Source organism: Echiichthys vipera (genome assembly GCF_963691815.1).
Source record: "Echiichthys vipera genome assembly, chromosome: 3".
Taxonomy (NCBI): domain Eukaryota; kingdom Metazoa; phylum Chordata; class Actinopteri; order Perciformes; family Trachinidae; genus Echiichthys; species Echiichthys vipera.
This window is the reverse complement of record NC_139828.1, coordinates 31,610,640-31,623,085: the sequence shown is the minus strand read 5'-3', so window position 1 is coordinate 31,623,085 and position 12,446 is coordinate 31,610,640. Positions and strand designations below refer to the sequence as shown.

The window sequence follows — 12,446 nt, the reverse complement described above, 5'->3', positions numbered from 1 at the left end:
TATTATTTTAGAACTGTCCTTTAGTACCTATACTCATTTTATTGTTGAAAACTGGGCTTGTTATTATCTGCATACTTGAATCTTATGATTGGCTGAGCAGAGGTAAGCTGTGAGCAGCAGGCAGTATTCAGGGAGTATTTTAGTTGTTGCATCCACAAATTCCTAAATTCATCCAGTTGGAGAGTTGGATGTAAAACGATTACAGAAATAATTGCAGGATTGATAAAGGAACATTGTTTATACACAGTACACAGCTGCTCCAGAATGGAACATAATGAGACTGAAGCTCCTCTCACATAGTCTGCGACTGTTGCCCTTTATATCCCGCTGTCTATGTGTGAGGTACGAAACTTGAATGGGGGGACAGTGTCGTGAACGGTACAGAAATAACATACAAAAATGGTGGACCCAATGCAGACACGGACACGAAGTAAAAGTACAAAAAAACGTTTAATGATAATAACTAACGCAAAACACTACAAGGTAAACAGGTAACACAAATGACAAGACGGTCAAGGGAAAAACAGGAACGAGGAGACGAGGGAAGAATCAGGAAGACGGACGGGAAACAGGAACACGGGAAACTACGGAGAGAGAGAAAAACAAACACGATTAGTATATACTTAACGACGGGGAGCGTGATAACCACAACGAGAAAGGGGATGCCAATCCGGGGGGAATAGTTTTACCAGTAAAGGATCTACAACGGTCCGGCGCTGCATGCCTGTCAGCTCAAGGTATTCGTAGTGGTACAGGTGATCAGCGTAACAGGCTGCAGCTTGGGGGGGAACGCCTACCGGACCTAAACGAGTGAAACAAGAGGAAAACACACACATGCAGGGAAACACAGACATAGGGAGACAAACTCACACAAAAGGGAAGAGAGGAGGGTACTGACAGAACCGAGTCTTGACAGACAGACCTGTTGTGCCTCTGAGAAATAGATCCTTTGAATAAGCCTGTTGACTGCTTATTCCTGTTTCCATGTATTGAGTCTCAACACAGTTTACAGTTCATTTCAGGATATAATTTGGTACTCTGTATATCACTCTGTGCAAATGATCCTTTGGTGACAGATCGTAACTGCGTTTTAAATTTAAGAGGTGTCCTGGTATATGATATCACATTATTTATATAAGGCAATGTGTTAAATATCCAACCAGTGGTAGCCTGCATGTTGCTTTAGATAGTTGTGTTTGTGTTGTGACCACACCAACGTGTCCTTAATTATTTCTCCTTTAATTTGGAGAAATAAAGGTTTTTTTCTCCATTTTAGATCGAAGAAGGCTACATTACTAATTATATCTTACATTTTTAGAGCTGTTATTCTAAAATTTATATGTTTTGCACTGTGGACCAATGTAGTTATTACACATTTTGATGTAAAACTCGTTTGTGTGGGCAGGTGGCTAGTTGGTGCATGAGCTGTTTTTCCAAAAGTAAGTACAGGCCACACGTTTTAAAAATCTGGTGAATGAATCAACCCCCTGCAGCTGTGTTATGGTCATTTTCTGCTACGGAACAGCTCAGTGGGCCATACTGGTGTCAATGTTTCACCAGAAACCTGCTCAAATTAATCCTGTAGCACTGAGTGTCACCTGCCACTCTGTTAATTAGAATACATTCATAAACCAGCTCAATGAAAAAGTGAATCACTGCATCCTTTATTCATGCAATGCAAAATGATGCAGTGGATTGCAGCATATTTCAAATTTAAATTTGATTTAAATTCACAAGCGGTAGAAATACCAGTGTAAATTGTGACATTGAGGCTTTAAGTCACCCTCTGCAGTATTTTTCTTATAATCCTCTATCCCTACTCTATGGAGAAATGACACAACTGTGATTAGTTCCAGAGTTGTATTCCTAATTCAAGATGAGTTTTCAATGTCAAACTGTCCTCACTGAGGCCTGTCAGTGTTGCAGGATGATACTCACTTCAACAGTGTTTCCACTGAAAGATGATTATTATTATCCACAGTAAAACATTAAACTCACAGAAAAAGCCTCGCCACTTGTTTTCGCCGTCATGCTCATCTCTCCTTCTCACTTGAGGGAAGTGAAGAATTCATAAGTCCTCTCTTTTTTCTCTTCTGCTTTTCTGTTGTATCAGAGTTTATGTGCAACTGTATAGATATGTAGAGAATGTGCAAGTAGGCTTTACTGTTTATCCCAATTAGAACTTATGTTTTAATGAGGCACCATATTGATTGGAGAGTAGAGCAGAGACAGGCTGGATTCAGGGTTGAGGAGGAAAAAAGAACCGGAGGGAGAAGTCAGTCATGGCTGGTTATGAGGACAATACAGAGTTTAAATAAATTTATTATATGGAAAAGTTTCTAATATTTTGTTCACCTCAGGTACTGTGCTATATAATGTATATGAAGAAGTCGAATGTTAGGAACACCTTATCAATCAAATTATATGACCAGAATTATAATTTGCATATGCATAATCTACAGTGCCAAGGTGCCCTTGCTTACTTTTGTTCCCAGTTCTTATGGTGAAAATACTTTATACTGTACTTCTGAGAGTCATTTTCAGTCTAGACCTGTATAGAGAGTAACCGTTGATGTTGATATTGATGGAAGGAGGGATGGGAAACACTAGATAAACATTAACAACCTAGGCAAATAACCCAGGTGATAGACCTGCAAAAAGGTGAACAAAAGGCCGGCTTGCCACACAAAGGCAGAGGCCGATCCGATTACATACCACACCAGTCTGTTTTCTGCCCGCACACAGCGCAGACTGAGAAGAGAGAGGGCTCCCAGGATCTCCTGCAGGTCCTTTATACAGATTGAGCTCAGGTGTGCCCTATCAGCCACACCAGCAGCAGCCTGAAGAAATTAGGAGGACACATACTCCTGTAACAGTACCTGTACCTTCATTTGTATAAATGACATGTTTTAATAAATATATTTTTAACCAAGTAAATTCTAAGAGCACATAGAAATAGTCAAGCTACATATAATTAAAGACATTTTTGTTAGATTATGATAGACTTTACTTGTTGCCACTATCTCAATCCAAATCTACAAGCACAGAAGGCAAACAATAACCCAATGTTCCCATGCATGAAGCACAGAGCTAAATCACAACATTTTTAATGTCACTACAAAATGAGAGGAACAAATCCAAAAGCTTCTTATTGCACTTTAGTTTTTGTATAAAGTATACAACTGCACTTTTGAAAAAAGTGCCATGACCTGGTAACAACAAAGAGGGAAACGATACCATGTTAAATGTTTAAAGAATACTTTACTTTAAATCAAATTAAACCAAGCTAGACCAAATTGAATAACCAAATTAACTATATACAGAATGGGATGTGGAAATCAGTGGTATTTTGTGTATGAATGAATGGGTGTATGACGGTGTTGTAAAGTGTAAACATAGCAAAAGAGGAAAGTTAGGGCAGCATAACCTAACCAAACCTAATCCTGAGTGCACCAAACCGAGGTGTGCCTGTAGAGACAGCCAGGGCAGAGAGAGCGTTAGAGGATAATGCAGCTTCAGTAGCCCAGGTGTGCTGAGTTCAGGTGAGGTGTCCAACTGCAAATGGGAGGCACAGGTTAGAAACACATAAGCTGTGTTTGAAATCCTTCCCTCATTCATACAATATTCCCTACAGTGTTTATTAAATAGTGCACTATATAGAGAATGACCAAATGAGATTTTTACACTACACTGGAATTTTCGAAGAAATCGTTGCACCAATAGATGCACCGGATCTATGTGTGACTGAAGCAGGTGCGTCCAGCATCATGTAAACAAACAGAGCTGTAAACCAGTTTTACAGTCTGTTCATGATACAAACCTGCACTCAGGAGGATGGTAAAGGTTGTACTGATGTAGATGTTAATTTTTAAACATTAAACCCCGCATAAATTGTTGAAATTGGTGGTGGTGTTAACGTGTGGTTTTGTTAACGCCTGTGTGTCCTGTGAGCTATAATAACCCACAGGTGATTTATTTCACAGTGAGTAACAGCAGGAAGCTCGTGAGGAACAGTTGTTGGTAACTGCAGTTAGCTCCTGGCTACTGTTAGCACCTCTTCTGCTTCTTCTTCTCCCGTAAAACATGACCACATTGCATTGTGGGATACAGGAGTAAAGTGTACAGCGTATGTACAGTCAAATTACTTGTGCATTATGGGTATTGTATTTTATAGTGGACTACATAGTGAATGAAATTAACCCCAGAGAATTTGAACACTACTACAAAATGGCGTACACACTATATAGTGCACTACTTCTGTGATAGGGAATGATTTTGAAAAGATCTATGGACAGTAGGTGTTCCGACTAAAAATGTGAATCTGATTGGCCACGTCTTGCCTATAGTCGACTAATCGTCGGATCAGTTTTTGTTTTTTTTTAATCCTGAAAAACCCACTGACATGTCAGGCAGAGGGTTACTGAGAGATGTGATTTCTGATTTCTGATAGGAGCATCTTATTAAAAGTATTTGTTGTTGCAACATTGTTTGTATCCTTCTTTGACAATAGCTGACGGTATATTCAGAACTGTAGTTTCACTTCCACGGCGCTGTGTCACACTGTGTCGGATTGAACGTCTATAATGAAAAACAGCAAATGGCCAAATATTCAAAGTAAATGATGCTGATGATTAAACAGGAGCAGACTGTTGTATTTCTGATGCCCAGGTAGATTTAAAGCCCAGCCAAGATGCGCTCTGATGGTGCCGGATCCTTGATAGTACAACTTAGTCACATTAGCAAAAGTATTTATTAATACGCTTATATTTATACCCAAATAGGCTATTTATAATGGTTTATTGGGAGAAACCAATCATCTATATGTCAAATGAGACATCCAGCACCCCCAGAGCCAGAATGGAATAATCCATTGTTATATAACCACATTTTGCACATTTTGCAATGATTCGACTGTCGAATAGTCGACTATTTGGGGTCACCCCTAATGGATAACGACAAAAACACTCCAAGATGACAGCACGGGGGCATCACAGTGCAATAAAAGTTTTTAATATTCGCAAACACTCATCAACCGGTCTCAACAAAGGTGTTTCTGATCAAATGGACTTCTGGACGCTGCTGAAGACAGAGGAGAGAGTGAAAAGAGATGTGTTGTGAGAGGATGAGAGAGGAGACCCACGGAGGAGCCCTGTGTCTTGTTTCTACTGCTGAGCGGAGTGGCGCGGCACAGGTTAGCTCCAGAGACTCCGGCCAGAGGACAAAATAAAAGTGTCTCCTCCTGTGATTTCTCAACACAGTCAGGAAGCAGGAGAATCTACCTACTGTAAGATATTGAGTTTCCTTTTAGTGAAATGCTCCGAATGAATTGGAGTTCCCTCTGTGTTCTGTGTGAAATAATCGCACCCCCAGTGTGTAAAAACCCTTATACAGATTTGATGAAGCTGTAAGTCACAGAAAATATTCTTCAGCACAATAACCTTGTTTTAAATTTTGAAACTACACTGCTGAAATACCACCCAGTAACCAGTGTACACTTTTCTGTTACTGTCACTGTTCTGTTGAAGTGACTTAAGGTTTACAACATCAAAATTAGCATAGTGCTTCATTAATTCACTGCCCTGTGAAGGAATTAAAATTAGCCATGTCATGTGTGTGAACTTCTAGTTAGCTGCTGAATCTTTCTATCATGACATGCACAATCTACGATATGCTAGTGGAAACAAACAGCAAACATCACTGATAGACGTCTCACCAATTTATGAATAAATCAAATTGCAACTCACCAAATAATTATTAAGATGGAGATGGATTAAGAAGCAGATGGATCAAGCTTTCCATGTGCCATTGACTACAGTTGGCAGCAGTAAATTTTAGAAATACATAATCAAACTGTTAAAAAAATGTCAATGGAACGTAATTAACAGTAATTCTATTTTGAAATAACAATAAAAGAGATTCATACTGTTGAAATTCTACTGTAAATAAACAGCCAAGTTTTACAGTGTTCAAATCCCTTAATCAAGTCCCAGTGTGTTTCAAATGCCAAATGTATGACCCTATTCATGGTAGAAAAGTGGATCTTGTTAATTGCTTAATAAAATTGAACTGTTAATATTCAGGTTGGTTTGGTCAGCAATTGTAGCAGGCTTCTGCTTAATAAACTACTAAATAATATTTTAGTTCAGCTAACTAACCGTTTATCCATTTGTAGCTAATTGTTGCTAACTGTTTATCCTTTACTTTTGGCTCAATATTTAAACTAAAATCCTTTTCGCTGTGTACATACATCTACTGATGCCTAGTCTGGACACATCATCAGTGATGTTCCTGGATTCACTGGACGTTTCGGGTCTTTCAACTATCATACGCCGTCCTCCAGGTGACCCAGCCGGGGTTGATCAAGTCCCGGCTTGTTTCCAGACAGCTAGCTAGCTACCCTGACTCCATGGATCTCCTCTTTTGAGCCACAGCCATCTTGAGGCCCTTTCTGCCGCTTCCGTGGTACTGCGGATGGCTCTCTTTCTCCTCTCTCCATCGATGCCTAAACTACTGTAGGCTCTGGCCAAGGAACGGGCTGCAAATCCTCTGCAACCAACCTCCACAGGGAAACACCTTGCTCTCCAGCCAGCCAGCTGACAGTCGCTGACCAGTCCTCCGACTTGGAGAGCTTCCTCTCAAAGGCTTCTTCCAAGCGATCTTCCCACGGGACTGTCAGCTCCAGTAGCACTGCTTGTTTGGTGGACTCCGACACGAGGACAATGTCTGGTCGCAGGGTGGTAACTGCAATATGGCTGGGGAACTTCAGTTGTCTTTCAAGGTCCACCAACAACTGCCAGTCTCTTGCAGACGTCAGGATGCCTGCAGATGATGTTCTTCTGGCCGTGGTGGGCTTGTCCCCAGCTCTGACAAAGGCGATGGTTTCATTGGAGGGGCGGAACTGTTTAGCCCATGCCAGTGCTTGCAGCTCCCATCTTGTCCAAGCACCCTGTTGCTTCATCCCCACAGCCTTGCAGGTTCTCGTCTCCTTCACTGTTGCTCTCACCTGGTCCTGGACAAGACGTTGCCCGTCCTTCCCCTTGATGTTCAGCTGGGGAGATGGAAAAGATCCTAGCCCAGCTCGGCCTCGTGTGACCACTCCAACCAGGCACCTGTGCCGGAGCCTTGCATCTGCCTCTTCAACCGCTTCCTCTGCCCTCCATTTCCTGCCAGTCCTCACTTGGATCCTTGCCTTCGCCACCTTCGGATCACTTGAGTCCCTGCACTGAACCACTTCTCTGGCTCTGGTGACCTTGAATTCCTCCTCCAAGGATTTGAAGGGCAGTTGCAGTTTGTTGCTGTTGCCGTAGAGAGCGATGCTGCTCAGGCTCTTTGGCAGCCCAAGCCATCTCCGGAGGTGGCTGCTGACCTTCCTCTCTAAGGTCTCAACTGTCGAGATGGGGACGGAGTAGACCAGGAGGGGCCACAGGATCCTGGGAAGAATGCCGTGCTGGTATACCCAGGCTTTAAACTTCCCCGGTAGGCCCGACTTGTCCACGGATTTCAGCCAGCCATCCAACTCAGTGCATGTCCACTGGATAGATGTTGTGTCTCTCAGAGAGCAGTCCAAAACCTTCCCTAAGCACTTGACAGGTTTCTCTGAGATCGATGGAATGGCTGTGCCTGAGAAGGTGAACCGGAACTTGTCTTCCACCTTCCCTTTCCTCAGCACCATAGATTTGGCGGGTTTGAAGCGCATCCGGGCCCACGCCACCAGCTTTTCAAGTCCCTTCAGAATCCAACAGCAGCCTGGGACTGATTCTGTCGTGACTGTGAGGTCATCCATGAATGCCCTGATGGGTGGTTGCCGTTGTCCAGAGTTCGTGCGGGGCCCTCTGCACTCTGGCTCAGCAGATTTTGTGAGCATGTTCATGGCTAGCGAGAACAGTGTCACAGAGATAGTACACCCTGTGATGATGCCGATCTCCACCTTGTGCCAACTGGATGTTATTGCTCCTGAAGAGACCCTCATCCTGAAATTGCTGTAATAATCAGCGATGAGGTCTCTGCATCTGCTGGGTACATGATGTTTTGTCAGAGTGAGCTGGACGAGCTTGTGTGGAATGGAGCCGAATGCATTTGCCAGGTCAAGCCACAGCACTGATAGGTTACCCTTGTTCTCTCTCGCTTCCCGAATAAGCTGTGTCACCACACCGGTATGTTCCATACATCCTGAAATTCCTGAAATGCCACCTTTCTGGACAGATGTATCGATGTAGGTGTTCTTTGCCAGGTAGGTACACAGCCGCTTGGAAACAGCACTGAAGAAAACCTTTGCCTCAACACACAGCAGGGAGATGATGCGGAACTGGTCTGGCTGACTGGAGTTTTCCTCCTTTGGGATCCATACCCCTTCAGCCACTCTCCATTGTTCAGGGATCCTTCCCCTTCTCGAGAGGACTCGCAGGATTGTCCACAGACGCAGCAGGAGTTTGGGACAGTTCTTGTACACTTTGTATGAAGTGCCACTCGGTCCTGGAGCAGAGCTCGCCCTTGCTCTGTGGACAACCTCCCTGACTTCCTTTAGCTGCAGCTCCGCCATGTTGAACTGCACTTCTGGTTCAGGAGGATCTATGAGGGTGTTTCACTCTACCAGCTCCTGCTCTCTTGCGGGGTTGCTGTATGTCTGCTTCAGATGTTGGTCTATGACTTCCTGCGAGGAGACCAGTTTGCCACTCCGCTTCTGCCCCAGCAAATCCTTCGTGAACTTGAAGGGGTTAGCGATGAAAGCAGCACGCTTACATGCCCTCTCGCGTCGCCGCCTCCGATGCCACTCTGCACGGCGGAGAACTCTGATCTTTTTCCGAAGGATGCACATTAGCTGGGCAAAGCCAGTGCGTTCCTCTTGTCCTGCCGCCTTGTACTGGGACTTCAGTGCTTTCATCTCCTGCCTGATATTGTGGATCCTTACAGCTCTTTGATTCTTTGAGTAAGTTGTTCCGGAGCTTTCCTTCTCCTCCTCGCCAAAACTTTCTGCTGAGATGCTGACAATGACTGCTGTCATAGCTTGTAGCTTCCCGTCGGCGTCTCCCTTCGCCATTGCCTCCAGAATTTGGTCGACATCGTCGTCGAATAGCTAACTGTTTTAACTGTTTATCCTTTAGTTTTGGCTTATGATTTAAAATGAAATCCTTATTAGCTAACTATTTCAACTGTTTATTCTTTACTTTTGGCTAAATATTTAAACCGAAATCATTTTTAGCTAACTATTTCAACTGTTTATCCTTTACTTTTGGCTAATAATTTAAACTGAAATCCTTTTGAGCTAACTATTCAACTGTTCATCAGAATCAGAATCAGAATCAGAATCAGGTTTATTGCCAGGCAATTTTCATTACAAGGAATTTGACTTGATTTGACAGTGCCTAAACATGAACACAAGCAAACTAAACATATGGCATTGAATTATATACATGAAATATAAGTGACTGTATTTGTATGACCAGTGCAGGTGGTAGTGTGCAAGTTAAAGTGTCCAGTGAAAAAAAAAAAGGGGGGGGTGTTAATATAACACCTGTGATTTGGGTACGTTAATATAGCGTATGAGTTCCAGATGTCGTTAATATAACGAATGACAGTTAAGTGTCTTTAACAGAATTCCAAAGCCTGATGGCAGAGGGGAAGAAACTGTTCTTGTGGCGAGAGGTTTGGGTCCTGATGGACCGCAGCCTCCGGCCAGAGGGGAGAGGTTCAAACAGATAGTGTCCAGGGTGGGAGCGATCAGCAGCTTCCTTGCTCTCCTCACGGTCCTTGAAGAGTAGAGTTCTGGGAGAGAAGGGAGGTTGCAGCCAATCACCTTTTCTGCAGAACTTATGATACGCTGCAGTCTGCACCTGTCCTTGGCAGAGGCGGCAGCGTACCAGACGGTGATGGAGGAGGTGAGGATGGACTCGATGATGGCGGTGTAGAAGTGGACCAGCATTGTCCGCGGTAGATTGAACTTCTTCAGCTGCCTCAGGAAGTACATCCTCTGCTGAGCCTTCTTGATGGGGGAGCTGATGTTTGGCTCCCACCTGAGGTCCTGGGAGATGATGGTTCCCAGGAAGCGGAAGGACTCCACAGTGTCCACTAGAGAGTCACACAGGATTAAGGGAGTAGGGTGGGGCTGTGCTCTTCCTGAAGTCTATAGTCATCTCCACTGTTTTTGAAGCATTTAGCTCCAGGTTGTTCTCCCTGCACCAAGTCACCAGATGGTCGATCTCCCATCTGTAGGCAGACTCATCCCCACCAGAGATGAGTCCAATGAGGGTGGTGTCATCCGCGAACTTAAGGAGCTTGACGGACTGGTGACTGGAGGTGCAGTTGTTAGTGTACAGGGAGAAGAGCAGGGGAGAAAGAACACAGCCCTGCAGAGAGCCAGGGCTGATCGTCCTGGAGTCCGAGGTGAGGCTTCCCAGCCTCACGTGCTGCTTCCTGTCCGTCAGGAAGTCAGTGATCCACCTGCAGGTGGAGTCGGGCACGTTGAGTCGAGAAAGCTTGTCCTGCAGACGAGCCGGGATGATTGTGTTGAATGCAGAGCTGAAGTCCACAAACAGGATCCTGACGTAGGATCCGGCAGAGTCCAGATGCTGGAGGATGAAGTGTGTGGCCATGTTAACAGCATCGTCTACAGACCTGTATGCTCTGTAGGCAAACTGCAGGGGGTCCAGGAGTGAGTCTGTGATGGATTTGAGGTGGGACAAAACCAGGCGCTCAAAGGATTTCATGACCACAGAGGTCAGGGCGACAGGTCTGTAGTCGTTTAATCCAGTAGGTCCTGGTTTTTTGGGGACTGGTATGATGATGGAGGCCTTGAAGCAAGCTGGCACACAGCATGTCTCCAGTGAGGTGTTGAAGATGTCCGTGAACAGAGGAGACAGCTGGTCTGCAGAGTGCTTCAGGCAGGATGGCGACACAGAATCTGGCCCAGCAGCTTTGCGGGGGTTCTGTCTCTTGAAGAGCCTGTTAACGTCTCTCTCAAGGACAGACAGAGGTGTCGGTGGAGGGGAGGTGGGGAGGGGCAGCTGTGGTGGTAAGAGGTTTACAGTCTCTATTGTGGTGGTGGGGGGAGAAGGGCTGATGGGCTGGAGCTGGTGGGTAGTGTGGTGGGGGGTGGTGTGAGTACTGTCCAGGTGATCTTCAAAGCGACAGTAGAAGTTGTTGAGGTTGTTGGCAGCAGGGGGGGGGGGCTCTTGTAGTTGGTGATCTGCCTGAGCCCCCTCCAGACAGAGTCAGAGTCGTTAGAGGAGAACTGATGTTGGAGCTTCTTGGAGTACAGCTGTTTAGCGTCCCTCACCGCCCTGCTAAACCTGTACTTGGCCTCTATGTACTCTGCTCTGCTGCCACTTTTGAAAGCCCTTTCCTTGTCAGACCTCAACTGTCGCAGTCTGGGTGTGAACCAGGGCTTGTCATTGTTATAAGTCACCCTGGTGCGTGTTGGTACACAGCAGTCCTCACAGAAGCTGATGTATGAAGTCACAGCTCATCCAGACTGGTGGAAGCAGTCCTGAAAACATCCCAGTCAGTACAGTCCAGACACGCCTTTAGGTCCTCTGCAGCTTCACTGGTCCACTTCTTTGATGTCCTCACCACAGGTTTAGAGAGTTTTAGTCTTTGTCTGTAGGCAGGAGTCAGGTGGACCATGTCATGGTCAGAGTGTCCCAGTGCAGCACGGGTGACGGCATGATAGGCGTTACTGACTTTTGAGTAACAGTGATCCAGAGTGTTCCCCTCCCTAGTTGCACATTTTATAAACTGTCTGTATTTGGGCAATTCGTGACTGATGTTACCTTTTTTAAAATCCCCAAGGACAATAACTAAGGAGTCCGGGTTGGTCCGCTCCACTTCCAGTATCTGGTCGGCAAGCGCGCGCTGTGTGTCCTGTTGGCCTCCGGTGGAATGTAAACACCGACCAGAATGAAGGAAGCGAACTCACGTGGGGAGTAGAATGGTTTGCAGTTAATAATAGAAGTTTCCAGGAGGGGTGAACAGTGCCGTTGTATCACCGTTACGTCGTAGCACCAGCCGCTGTTGATGTAGAAACAAATACCTCCACCCTTTGTTTTGCCAGAGACCCGCGTGTCACGGTCCGCTCGGTGAAGCTGGAATCCATCCAGCTGTAGCGCAGAGTCCGGGATGTTCTCACACAGCCATGACTCGGTGAAGCACAAAACAGAGGATGAATTAAAGTCCTTGTCTCTCCTCAACAGAAGGTGAAGTTCGTCCATTTTATTGCCCAGTGAGCGCACATTAGAGAGAAATATTCCAGGTAGCGGCGTGCATCTTCCCCTCTGGCGAAGGCGCACGAGCGCACCGGCTCGTTTCCCCCTGCGACGGCGTAAAGTTGTAAAGGCGAGGGCACCTTTGACTAAAAAGTTCACCAGAACCGATGTGGGCGCCAGAAATTTGGGAAACAAACCCCGCGGAGTTGTTACCCGGATGTTCATGAGCTGTTCTCTGGTGAAAGAGGC

General features: G+C 45.3%; 1 protein-coding gene across 3 annotated transcripts in view; it reads left to right on the top strand.

Moving 5' to 3' along the window:
- The window catches only part of mcf2l2 (MCF.2 cell line derived transforming sequence-like 2), a 155,853-nt gene that overhangs the window by 132,608 nt on the left and 10,799 nt on the right, over window positions 1-12,446 (top strand). The gene's annotated exons all lie outside the window — the stretch shown is intronic.